Source organism: Poecile atricapillus, chromosome 4 (genome assembly GCF_030490865.1).
Source record: "Poecile atricapillus isolate bPoeAtr1 chromosome 4, bPoeAtr1.hap1, whole genome shotgun sequence".
NCBI lineage: Eukaryota > Metazoa > Chordata > Aves > Passeriformes > Paridae > Poecile > Poecile atricapillus.
Window position 1 is genome coordinate 26,336,508 of NC_081252.1, and position 13,289 is coordinate 26,349,796.

A 13,289-nucleotide genomic window follows, 5' to 3' on the forward strand; every position below is an offset into this window, starting at 1 on the left:
ATGCCATCCTGCCAGAGAAGGCACAAGATGCTGGGAGGAGACACAACCTGGATAACTGACCCAAACTGATCAAAAGGATATTCCATACCATATCATGCCTTTCTCAGTATATAAAGTAGCGAGAAAGATACCTGAGGGGCACTGCTCAGGAACTGGCTGGGCATCTGTTGGTGGGTTATGAATAATTGCATTGTGCATCACTTGTTTTCTATATTCTAATTCTTTTATAGTTGTTTTTCTTGTTATTATTATTTATTTCCCTTTCTCTTCTGTCCTATTACATTGTCTATACCTCAACTCATAAATTTTACATCTTTTATTTTACTGTCTTCTCCATTCTCCTGGGCTGGTGAGAGGAGCTGTGGTGTGCAGGCAACTGCCTGATGCTTACATCTATATACACCTCATTCTATGCAGGTAACATTGTTGGAATCTGTATAATATTCATATTTTTAATAGAAGACTCCCAGAAGGACACAGACTGAGATGTCTAATTCCCACACACCCGTGGTCTTTCTTACTTCTGTAGGTTTTGTAGCCAATTTTGCCCTTGATTACCTACGCATAACTATCACTGAAATCAATCAAAATATTTTGTATCTATATATATGGCCAAAGGCAAGAAAAAAGGCATTAGTGCTGAATTTTTAGACATAAAAAGTACAGACTCCATTTGTCCCATTGAAGCCAAAGAGAATGTTAGCATTGACTTTCAGCAAGGAGCACAGATAAATCAATTGCAAATGCTTAGAAAAATCTCATCCCTAATTTGCACGTTTAGCTGGTAGTATAATATCAATACCACAATAGGGCAAAAAGATAAAACTCTTGGGCCTGTTGCCTGTCCAGGATACAACTTCTGCAGAAAGCTACAGCACTGGTAAGGAAAGCCAGCAGGTTGAACATAGGCATCCAGCACAAAACCCTTGTTTCACACAGATTTTCCAATGCATCATAGCTGACAGCACATGTAAACTTTTAGAGGAATACTACTCTGTACATATTTTTCAATATCCTTTATTTTTATCAAACAAGGGGTTCAGCACTAACCCATGCAGACAGAAACACAGCATACCTTTCCCAAAGTGCAAAGCAGTGTCCAACAACAACCATAAATGCAGTGTCTCCACGTACCCTAAGGGAATCTCAAAATAAAGCAATGACTCTGCTCCACACTTCACGTTTTTCAGTTAATCAGTATTTCCTGGAGTTCAGGAATCCATGTGCTGTGAAATCTTTTAAATCTGCTCTTAATATTTCAAGGTACTTAGTCACTAACATCTATTGTGCATTGGGCCTGAAAACCTCTCATATTCCAGCAAGTTTGTTATCTTCCTTTAACACAACTTTCAGATGCAGCAGGACTTGTTCAAGTGATTTAAATAAAATAATTTTTATTTTTCCCTTGTTTTTTAACATAAAATTTCCATTAGGTTATAATTTAATATGTTAGCAAAGGAAACTATTTTTTAATTAACCTCTAGGCAGTTCTCTTTAGCAGACTGATGAGAACTGTCTAGGCCAAGATTATTGTTTACTACAAGTGTTAATGCTTCACTGTCTGCTGTGCTTACAGTTCTCCTCTGTGCTGAAAGCTGACCCAGTCTGGACACCAGTTCTGCAGTGGTTCATTCATCACTTCTTGTTAACCAGTGAACAGCAGTTTGCTGCTCATCGTGATCCAAGCTCCAAGCCCTTTTCTATACAATGACTAATTCCACCATCAATCCCATACTGGCTAATGAAATGTACTTGCCTTTTCGGTAGTACTGTGTCACAATGCCTTCCTGAAGCCATAATACTTTATATCTTTTTCTCTACCCCTGTCAAGTCCCATTGACCGTCTCTCCTTCTCAGAGAAGTTAATTGGATATGTGAAGCATGACCTTCCTTTCATTAACCTGCACTGACTCCCTGTATCTGTCCAGCTTTCCCCCAACTTCATTTTAATTAGTGGCTTGAATCTCTCCTAATTCAAAGGTTACATGTGTACATATGCCATTTTCTCATTTATCCTGTAGTTCTTTTCCAGCTAAAAGCTTTACATCATGGTGAATTCACAACTGATAACAACTTGAGGAATCTCCCTTTTCCTCTGCCTATGCATAAACACACACACACACAGCCTCCAAAGAAAATAAACAGAAAAAAAAGCCACTTTTTCTTTAAACTCTGGTACCATCATTTAAGCTAAAAGAAATCTTATTTATCTTGAATCAGCAGCTAATCAATCTATTATTCTTAGCAGGTCCACACTATATTACAATGCTGGCAGTTAAATTACCTGCTTGGCCAATATCTCTCTAAGGTTTTCAAGAGTTCAGATTCTATGGCAAATCAGCAGCGTGTCACACAGGAGGGTCAAAGCTTCAGGGATTAAAGAGAAAACTGTTAGGACCAAGTGAGCATATTTTTATTAAATCACACTCTACAGAAGTCTGTTATTACATTTTCTTAGAAGTTGACTTCTGTATCAATATTAAGGTACTTTAATAATGCAGCTTCATTTGCTTTAATACTGTACAACCAGAAAGTCTAATTAGCTTCTAGATATTGTACTTGTGGAACATAAATCTGAAATTTAGTGAACTTCAGTGCTGAAATCATCAACTTAAATATGTAAGTTTCTACCTTCATCTTCCTGTATCCTGATCCAAGCTTTGTAGACTTGGATCACATTTAAAACTCATCTCAATTCTACAATTTTATCCGTTTTCTACTGTTCTTTCATATCTTGAGATCCAGTTGACATTTCCAGAAGATTTACTGAGGTTTTATCTATCCTGTAGGATTCATAGGATGGCATCTGTAGTCCTGGGCTACTATGGCTGTAGAAGAAACATTGCAAGTACTGAAAGCTTTGATCTAAGGACTGGATCAAATCTCTCTCTATTTTCAAAGCCAGTACTCTTCAATCCAGGTACCAAAACTGTCTCTAAAATTAACAAAAAAAAAAGCCAAAACAATAGCCAACTTGCCCTAAATTATGCATTTGAATTCAAATTATAATTCCTTTACCCTGTTCTCTGCCAGGCTTTTAAGCCCTCCTAAAGTAAAGGTGTTTTCCAGAACTGGAGTTTTGCTCATTACTGTTCCTACTTAGAAGCAAGATGAAGACAAAAGTCTTTCAGTAAGTGTCTTTATGTTCTCTGTTTTCATCAATTGATACTTGAATGTGTAAAGCTTTGTGGAAGAAGTTATTTTTCCAACTACCCAGCAAGCCACATGAAATCATAGAGTCACAGAATAGTTTGGGTTGGCAGGGACCTTAAAGACCATGGGATTCCAACCACCCTGCCATAGGCAGAGATGACTTTCAGTAGACCAGGCTGCTCAGGGCCCCATCCAGCATGGCCTTGAACACCACCAAGGATAAAACATCCGGATCATGTCAAAAATAAAATCACGTTTATGATTCAAACCACAAAGCCTCCAAGCCTCCTTGCCAATTAGCCTAGTGAACACTGACTTTAAGATGTCACTGTTTGATGTAAATATCACATGCTCTTGAAAAGTTTCCTTATGGCCTTATGGCCCCACAGTGACTGCAGTCTCCCCACAGTGACCGCAGTCTCTCATCAACCTCTTGCTTCTAATAATTTACATTTGTACAGCCATTTATTATTCACATTTACATCCTATGTAATTTTCCTTCCACTTTTGATCTGTTTTCTTGATAAATTCTTTGTACTTTTTATTTTGCCTCCTATGCATTCTCTTTCAGAGCTAACAATTCTGATATATCCCAAGGGCTTTCCTGAAAATAAGATGTTAGCTGTCAGTGGAATATTTTTTGTCAAAATATTTTTTTAAAAAAAAATTAAACATCTCAAGTGCATTTCTCCTGGTCTTCATTTCCTCCTGTAGTTTTCCAGTCATCCATATTGATCATTTCTGCCACTCCCTGAATATTTATGTCTTGACTAGATACAGTAGTGTATTTGCTGAGCTCACAGTAATCTGCCTTTGGTACTTCGTACTCCCTTTGCTTCTTGCAGTGTTTTGCTCAGGGGTGTGCATGGCTCTATTGCTTCAGGAACTGGCATCTCTGTGTTCCCCACACGAGGAGAAGGGATATAGGTTATCTATCGTACAGCAACTGAAAGTACTAAGCTTTGTGCCTGGAATGTCTCATTCCCTTGGACAAGATAGCAAGGGGTCAAATTCTCCATTTCTTATTTCTGGATGTGAAACTGTCCGAACACCAGTTCCTTTTCCCAGTCTGCTCTAGTATGTGGTAGTTATGTATATTGCAGTAGATAATGTACTTTTCATACTCTTCCCTTCTGTGTGGTATCAAATTCTACCAATCTGTATAGTGTTTTTACCAGTCACACTATTTAAAAAATTGTTTTCTCCAGAAAAAAAAAGAGAATAAAAAAAGCCAAAATTCTCCTTAGTTCACTCCATCTGACTACTATACACTATTTTTACATTACATATTAATAGTCTTACTTTGTGAGGGAACTATTACTTGACCTTCACCTCCTCAGAGGGAGGAAATGCCACTGTAATTTTATATTTCTCAAGTCTTCCATGTGTTAAACTGGTGTGAAGAACCTCCTTGGCATTTCAGTGCTGGAATACTGTATCACTGCAATACAGGCTGTGCATTTCACTGTGTTACATTCAACTCTCTCATCTAGAAAAAGAGTATCAAGATCTCTTATGAATTTGTCTTCAATCTAAGAAAACAACACAGATTATTAACCGGAATTCCTCACCTACCACTCCCCCAGCTACAGTATTTGCATCCCTACAGCAGGGAGTTCTACAAACCCACATAACTCATCTTGACAGCTGAGAAGAAAACTTTGAAAATGTATGAAAAATTCATATACTCTGAGGTAGTGTGGGATATCTAAAATGCCTCTGCTTGACATATATTTTTTTTAATATACTTTTCTTATTAGCTGTGTGATGGGTTAAAATAGAGGAGCGAACGTGTAAACAGGAGAGGTGGATACATGGGATACATGTGTCTGCAGATAGATGGATGTTGAGTCAGGAGGTGGAGAGAAGAGAAGCACTTGAGTTTGTAAAGAATGGAGACAAAACTGATGATGGAATTTTCTTCAATACTCTGAGCACTAAAGGAGTGAAACTGACATTTTGGCATTTCCCAGAGAGATAAAAAAGTGTTTGTACTGCACTCACTTGTATTATGTAGGTTCTCTTATTACTTCACTACTTTGAAAGCCTGCCATATGTTCTTTCTTTGACTGCTGACCAATGCAGAAGATTTCTTTACAGAGGGCAGGCAGACATCAGAGTCTGCAGCCTTGTGCCTATCACATAAAGACAAGTTCTCATTGTAGACTGCTGTGGTGCGTGCCACAGTGAATCCCTGAATGCAACCTGTGCCTTCAGGGCCCAGAACACACCACCAATGAAACTGTCAGTGAGAAAGGAGTGAGGGACAGGCCCTTGTCCTTTTTGGATATCCAAAAAGGGTTTAATCTCCAAAAGGGTCCAGGGACAAAGACAAAAACTATCTGAAGGCAAAGGATTAAATAAAGATTGTCAGGGTCCAGATGGAACAAGGGAAAATGGCGCAAAAGTGTGGCTAAGGACCAGGGAAACCAATAGGGCAATGGGGGTGGGGCAATGCAGCAAATTGGGGCCAATAGGAATCAGAGGAAGCAAGAACATTCTGGGGATTAGCCATAAATGGCAAACAGGGATGAAACAGGGATTACATCAATTTGGTGAACCAATAGAATATCAAACCTTGAGAATTATTTACATGTGTCTGCAAAGGTCCATGGGAGGGAGGCCTTTTCTCACTCTGTTGTGGGGCATCTCTCCGCATCTGCCTTTGCACCTCGAGGGCTGAGCTACAGTCATGCTTGTGGCTGACTCCTGGGTCTCAACAGTAGACAGCAGCAAACATACCCATATTTGTTGTCTGATGCAGTAAAATGATGAATACATTGGAGCAGGTACTGCAGGTTCTGCTGGAAGTTGCAAAGATTCAGTATCACTTAAGATTGGATTTTTTGGTTCAAGGATGCATTGTGGCCGCCCCAGTTTTCTCCCAAATGACACAATCCTACCAACAGGAAGGGAAGTAAGTCTACAGAGATTCAGGTTCCACAGTCTCAAGGACAAGTCAAGGATGGTTGACTCTGGGATTTGGGTTTGCACTTTTGAATCATTTCAGCAAATACTGGTGCAGCATCCATTATAGGCAACCTGTAAAACCACAAGCAGTTAAAATATGAAGTGTGCTTGTGCCCGTTCTCAAAGTAGAATTACTGAAAAGGAATGTTGGACTTTGGGGATGTTTTGTTTGGATTTTTTGCTCTTTTTCCACATTTGCAGTCACATTTCCCAAGGGGAAGATTTCTCTGCTCCTTAGAGAAGTAAGCAGAGCAGCCAGTGGTTTCAACAGAAGTGGTAACACCTCACTGTGAAACTCAGGGTTTTCATAATGTAGTAATATATCCTTCAGTTAAAATACATTGTCAATTTTGTATCAGAAATGCTCATCACTATCAAATGCTACAGTGTTAAACATCTCTTGAGCTGGATAATTTGGGAGAATACAGTATAAATAATGTCACACAATCAAAGATTTTCCTGTTTAAAGAATACCATAATGGCAACTAAATAGAACTCTCATTTTGACTCAGTGCTGTGCTGTATCATCACCACATCCAGTGAAATGTTTTCCTGTGCAAATGATTTATTCAAAGCCTACTCTAAGTTACCCAAACACGACTTCAGCACACATAACTACATTTAGTCTTTTTTGCCCAAAGAAGAATTTATTTTCATATTCTTCCTTCCAGGACTTCTCATTTTTACAGGTTGGGTGAAAAAAAAACCCACCTCATTTGAAATGCACTAAGTGGTAGAAGATACCAAAAGGTTTCTACAGAGAGAGCAACAATGTTTCAGGAAAACAAAGTGATTCAAACATACATTCATTTTTATCCTAACCTGGAATTCCTTGCTTTTAAACACTGTGGCCAAAGATGCTTTTGATGTTGCAGCTCTGCTGGGGTCAAGGGCTAACATGGTCCCTTTAATTTTTATTTATTTTAATTACAAATAAGTGGTATATGTTATCATGTTACAAAACATTAAAAAATATTTTAAAAAAAAAGGTTTTTTAGCAAGTTGAATTTTCTGAATTTTTCTGCTGAAGAATAGTTCATCATACTTTGTGTTATGCAATTCCTAACAAGAGTTTATTCTAAAAAAGTATCACTGCTCTGATTGCACACTGTATATACATGGGAAATTGCAAGTTCATTTAATTAAAACTCATTTTAAATGAACACTGGCTGAATACTGAAGAATTGTCCCTTCATGGACATTTATTTTCTGTGGTTTTCCAGGTATTGTAAAGTTTTTTTAAATGCTTCTATAATGTTTTTGTTTGTAGATATCAACTTTACAGGATGACCACCATAGCTAAGAGTATTCAAAAGGGAGGTAAAGACAACAAGATATGCACATTTGATAGGCAGAACAACCAGTTCTACCAATATTGTTAATATTGACAAGTTACTGACACAGATTAGACATCTGAAATACAATCTAAATCTCAGTTGCCAGCTCCAGTAATAAGTTGCAGTGTATTTATTTTACCTTTTCAAAAGTAGCCACAGATATCATTGTAAATCAACAGTTACAAAAACAAAACAAAACAAAAAAAACAACAAACCAAACCAAACAAACAAACAAAAAAAAAAAACAACAAAAAAAAAGCACATCTCTTTATCTCTTTATTTTGGAAGTGGCCTATTCTTTATGCCAAATTCAGAAAGCAGTACTTTTTTGTTTCCTTTTTACACTTGGGGGAGTTGATTTTTTTTCTTGTTTGGGTTGGTTTAGTTTTGGTTTTTTTGGCTTAGGGCTTTTTTTGTAGTTTTGAAAAAACACCCAAAACTTTCCAAGCAAGATTTTCCTGAGATAATACAATTAATCTGCCATGTAATAGTAATATATTTCATGGCACACATGCCATTCAACCCAATAACTTGAGGTATAGTAAGCCAAATTTTTTACTCTTTAGTGCTTAAGAAACTACCTATCAACAATTCTGTGATTCTGTGAATGTTTTCTATCAGTTTTTTCCTCTCCTTTCACTCCTTATGACAAACTTTTAAACAACTACTCATATATCTACTTCTGGTCTGAATTTCCATTTGTTGACAAACTGATTTCTAAAATAACAGTCATGTTCACCCCATCTAAGACATGATGATGGCCTCGAACTTGACACAATGTTTGCTTTCAAATTTGTACCCTACGATGAAAAAATAATTACAGGAGAGAGCTCAGCTAACTAGTGTTAGCTCACTGGTTGTATCAGCAGGAGGCGTTTTGGCTTACATGGCCACTTTCTGAGGTGAGTTTTGAGTAAGTGGGATCTAATTGTCAGGGGCAATAAAACCAACAAAACTAAACAACCAAATCAAAGACAAGAAATGGAAAACAATAAGCAGAAAAGTCAGGTGGCTGATTCCCTGTATGTCCACACGTGCACCATCCTCAGCACATGGTTTTCTTCAGAAGAACCAATTTCAGCCGGGTCCCCGGGCTGCTGCCCCCATTCCTAAAGCTGTTCCTGGCTCTACAACAGCGCTGGGTGTCTGTCACATGCTGGGACCAGTAGTGTGGAAAATGACATCTGTGCGCCCATTGCGGCAATCGGAGCTCACCGCTACCCCAACCACACCTGGGCCAAACCGCCACATTCTGGCCACCTGCCAGCCCCACCACAGCCACTCCTCGCTGCCATACACTGCCCTGGCACAGAGACCACCCCACCGAGACACCCTGGGATGGGCAGCGTGCTTGGGCCACCTGGCAGCAGAGCCAGCCCCCGAGGCTGCTCTCCGCTGAATGATGAGATCAGACAGGGCACTGCGGGCCCCCTGAGTGCCTCAGCTGTGTCCTTTTAATTGAATGTGGCACCAGCAAGGGACCTACGCTTGTGCCACAGTATTTGGTCTGAGAGAAACAATCATTTTAAAATAATTGCCGTGGCAGAGGGCTCATGGCCACCGAGGGTAACCTGCCACGTGCCGTTTGAGGGGAAGGCAGGGAACACTTCGCCCTCTGCACCTCTCCTACCTGCTTCACCAAGAATAAACACTGCTGAGCAGCTCTGGTTTGCTTCTTCCATTCCACTGAATGAGTCGAAGGATGATTTTTGCAGTGTTCTATATTAAGTGAAAGAGACATCTTTTTTGTTCTAAAAGAGCTTTTGAAATTAAGCCAAGGTGATTCATAATTTGATGAGTTGAATGTAAGTGTAAAATGCTGGGCCACATCCGCAGTCTTTGTCAACACCACAGTATCCACAACCAAACCACAACCCACACACAAAATGTGAAGTAGCTCTAGGTAAGCATAGGCACACCGTAAGCTTTTCCAGATTCTCCAGATTTCCACAGGACTGACTGCCATATTTGTCTTTTCTCCTGAATTTTTGTAAAGATCAGATCACAAAGTATGACCTTGCCAGAGCTACAGAAGAGTCAACAGCACCCATGTTGAAGGATTTACTCCTTCACAACAAACTGCTGTCAAAAGTAAGAAACAAATGTGGGTAGCAGCACAGAATAGACAAGATTGTCAGAAACTCAAATATTAATGTTAAAGACTGACAGGGAAAAATTAGCATAAGGGGGAAAGAGCCCCTTATGCAACTTTGAAAAACTAAAATAGGTAGACAAGTATATATATGTATACACATCTATATAATCATACAGAGTTTTACTGTGAAACACAAGTCATCTCAGAGGTGATGACACCCTCACTGAAGGAAACTTATAAAGAGCCAAGAGAAGATAACACCCAAGCAAAGGGAGCTTGATGAGAAAGACTAGACACTCTCTTACAGAAAAGGATCCATTTTGCCAGAGTACAAGATGGTAGACTCCCACACCTCCTGCTTCTGCTCTCTGTGTGTGGTGGTGCATCCCCCCACCTCAGGCCACACCATGATCTGCAGAAGTCCAAAACTATGCTTTTAATTTCTTTTCCCTTATCTTTAGCACTGATTTTTTCTAAACAATGCACATAATGCATGCACTTTGGAAGGAGGAAGCTGACCCTCTAACAGACATATTTTCAAGCCCTAGGACCAAATTCTGAAATTTACTTCATGTTGTTTCAAAAAAGGTATGGAGATAATCGATACGGAAATGTATCTGTAGATATTTCTTTTATGGGTTTCCATTAATAAAATAAGCTTTATTATTACTGTTGCTGCTATTTGACTTCCCTTTTTTCAATTAAAACATCATACTACAATGAGGAGTAAGTAACTCAGATTTTTTTTTCCTAATGTCAAGGCTCAAAACAAAGGCATCAATGAAAAATATCATAACTACCAAAATGACTTCTTTTTTTTTTTTTTAAAGAGCTCACATGGTAGAAACTTTCTTTATACCGTATTACATCCATTTCTTAATGGTCCAGTACATCTCTTTTGGTCAAGTTTTTAAAATTATTTTAGTTCAGCAAGCTCCCAATACAGTAATGTACATGGAACAGAACCTGGAACAGAACCAAGTACCCTCACCAGAAATGACAGACAACACTCCCCAATAACTGATAAAGCAGAGCTTATTTTTAAATAAGTTGTGCTCATTGTACAGACACAAAACTTGATCCTGGGCCAGCATAACAAACAATGAAGCACAAGCTTTGGAATCAACAGGCATGCACATTTTGGTGAACAGGATATGAGTTGCAGCACCTTGCAATCACTTTGATAAAGTGATTATATTCACACACAGTATGATCATAAAACCATAGACATAGTTTTTTTGCTGCAGATATTAGTTTACACTCTATGAAAGCAGAAGATGACAAAATTGCTTTTCTTTGCTCTTGGGCAGTTTCTGACCAAGTGATGTGCATCAGGAAAGATGCAAGCTCACACAAAAGAAGAGAATCTGTTCTGAACTCAGATTTGATGCACCGATTGGATTTTGGGTCTCATCTAAAAGTCAGCTGAACAGCCTACAAAAGAGAAACAAGGTGGAAGTCACTTGTGGTTTCATCATGGGAATAAAGAAAATGGAAAAAGCTGTGAAAAATTTTCTCACAACCTTCCTACAAGATTAGGTTGTGCTTAGCTCCCTAGTCCTTGAGGTATGGGACTCAGCCCCAGAGGCTTCCTCATGCAGATTCGAAATAACAGCTGAGGCTGGTGCTTACATCCCAGGTCCCCTGTCTGTGCACTAAGGACCATCAGAGCCCAAAAATGATTACACAGGAGGTTGTTGGCTTAAGATTGTGATTTCACAAGCTCAAGCCTTTGCGTCAATATTTTGTGTAACCCTTTGTACAGCTGCCCATAACACTGAAGTTTTACCAGGAGATTTTGCAGGGAAATACTACAGCAGCCCTTTCCTACATTCTCTTCAATGGGAGCACTGCACTCATTGTCCACTTTTACCCAGCTCCTCATCAGAGGACCCTGTACTGATCATAGAAGACACTAAAAAAAAAAAAAAACAAAAAAAGCAAAAAACTACCACATCTAGAACAGAAAATAATTCAAAGCGATTTAAAACTGTCAGCAGTTTACATGAAATAGGAAGATATACAGATAAAATAATTACCTTGCCTTTCTTTCATATAATTTTTTCCCCTAGGCTTTTTTCTTTGGCATCTGGTCAGCCTGTCATGACACAGTCCACTTAAAATTATATATTATCAAAGGTATTCTTTCACTAGTGCCAATGATCCCACTGGACAGAAGATTCTTCTGATAGCATTTTGATGCCCACTATGCAGTGTTTTAATTTCCTGACAAATTCATCATGTGTAATTTATCATCATGGATGTTCAATCTCACTATAACAAAAGTCAGAGCTTGGCATTTTCCACACCTTTTAATGTATAGACCCTTCTATTTTTATTTAAACTTTTATTAAAACTGCAGATTCCTGTAATATATTTCTTTTTTCAAATGCCATGTTTTGGCATTTGGTGGTGTTCAGAAGATGCCATTGGTCAGTTTAACTAAACAAATCTAAGCAAATATTTTACCATTGTTTCAGTGCCAAAAATCTAATTTATATCTAGGCCCACAAGGACCACATCAACAAATTGAAGGAAAAAAGACCATTTTAAAAGTTTTCAGCTCAAAAGAGGTGTGCAAGTGTCATAGAAGCAACATTTTCCCCATTTCACAGTGTGATAACAGGAGCAAAGAGATTAATAAAGGAGGAAAAGAATAGATTAAAGCCATTTAAAAAGTTCTACTGGAAGATTGTAGAAGAACCAAAAACTTGATAACAGTTCTGTACTTTCATGACAAAGCTCATTTGTCCTTTCATAAATGTGAAATAGTGTTAAAAAAAAGCAGGTGATTTTCATAGTACTTTCATTGCTTCCTGACAATCATCTGCAGACAAAATCCTAAAATCTATCAGTGAATATTTTAGACAAGTTAAAGAATTTCCATTCTCCAGAACTTCTTCAGAACCATTACCTGAAGCTTAAAATACTTTTTTTAATGTTCTGTCAGTAGAAATTCTTCTCTTTTAACCCAGAAGGATGCTTAGTACGTGGGATAATGCACATTTTGAAACCAGACAGAGGCAAAAGACAATAATGAATCCAAAAGAATCACTGTGCACTGCTGGGATGGTGATTCACAAAGGAAGATGAGAGTCAGTGACTACAGTTCTGGGTATTGTTCATTTCCCAGCATGCTTAACTTAAAGGCTCTTGAGCAGAAATTTTCCAAACTTACACAAACTATCTATGGTCTAAGAAAATCTTCCCTTAAAGCTTCTGAGCAGAAAGCCCCATGTAAAAAAAAAAAAGGCAATATGCCCAAGATCAGCTCAAAAAAAAACCCTGAAGTTGGATTTTGCTTGTCTACACAAAAGTACACCGAGACACGCCTGTTCGTACCCTTATATTAACAGCAAGAAGCATCTGCATAATAAGTGTGTTCTAAGAAATTAAACTAAACATGTCAGCACATTATACTGATGCATTTCATTCACCATTAAAGATTTTACAGCCTGATTTGAGAAATGCATGTATTCCACAGTACTTGATCTTCTACAACCTACAAAGCTGTTTTAAACTTCAGTGTTCCCAACTATATGCAACTGCTACTAGACTTTATATGAAATTAGAGCATAAATAATAAATAAATCCTTTACCAAACTTCACAGTTAGTATTCACTTCTCTTTCCCTCAATTTTCCTGATCTGAGCCTACAGGATATATGGAGGATCTACACACCTACCAAAGCCCCACAGGATCATGTTTTCTCTCCTTTACAGAAAAAAATTTGC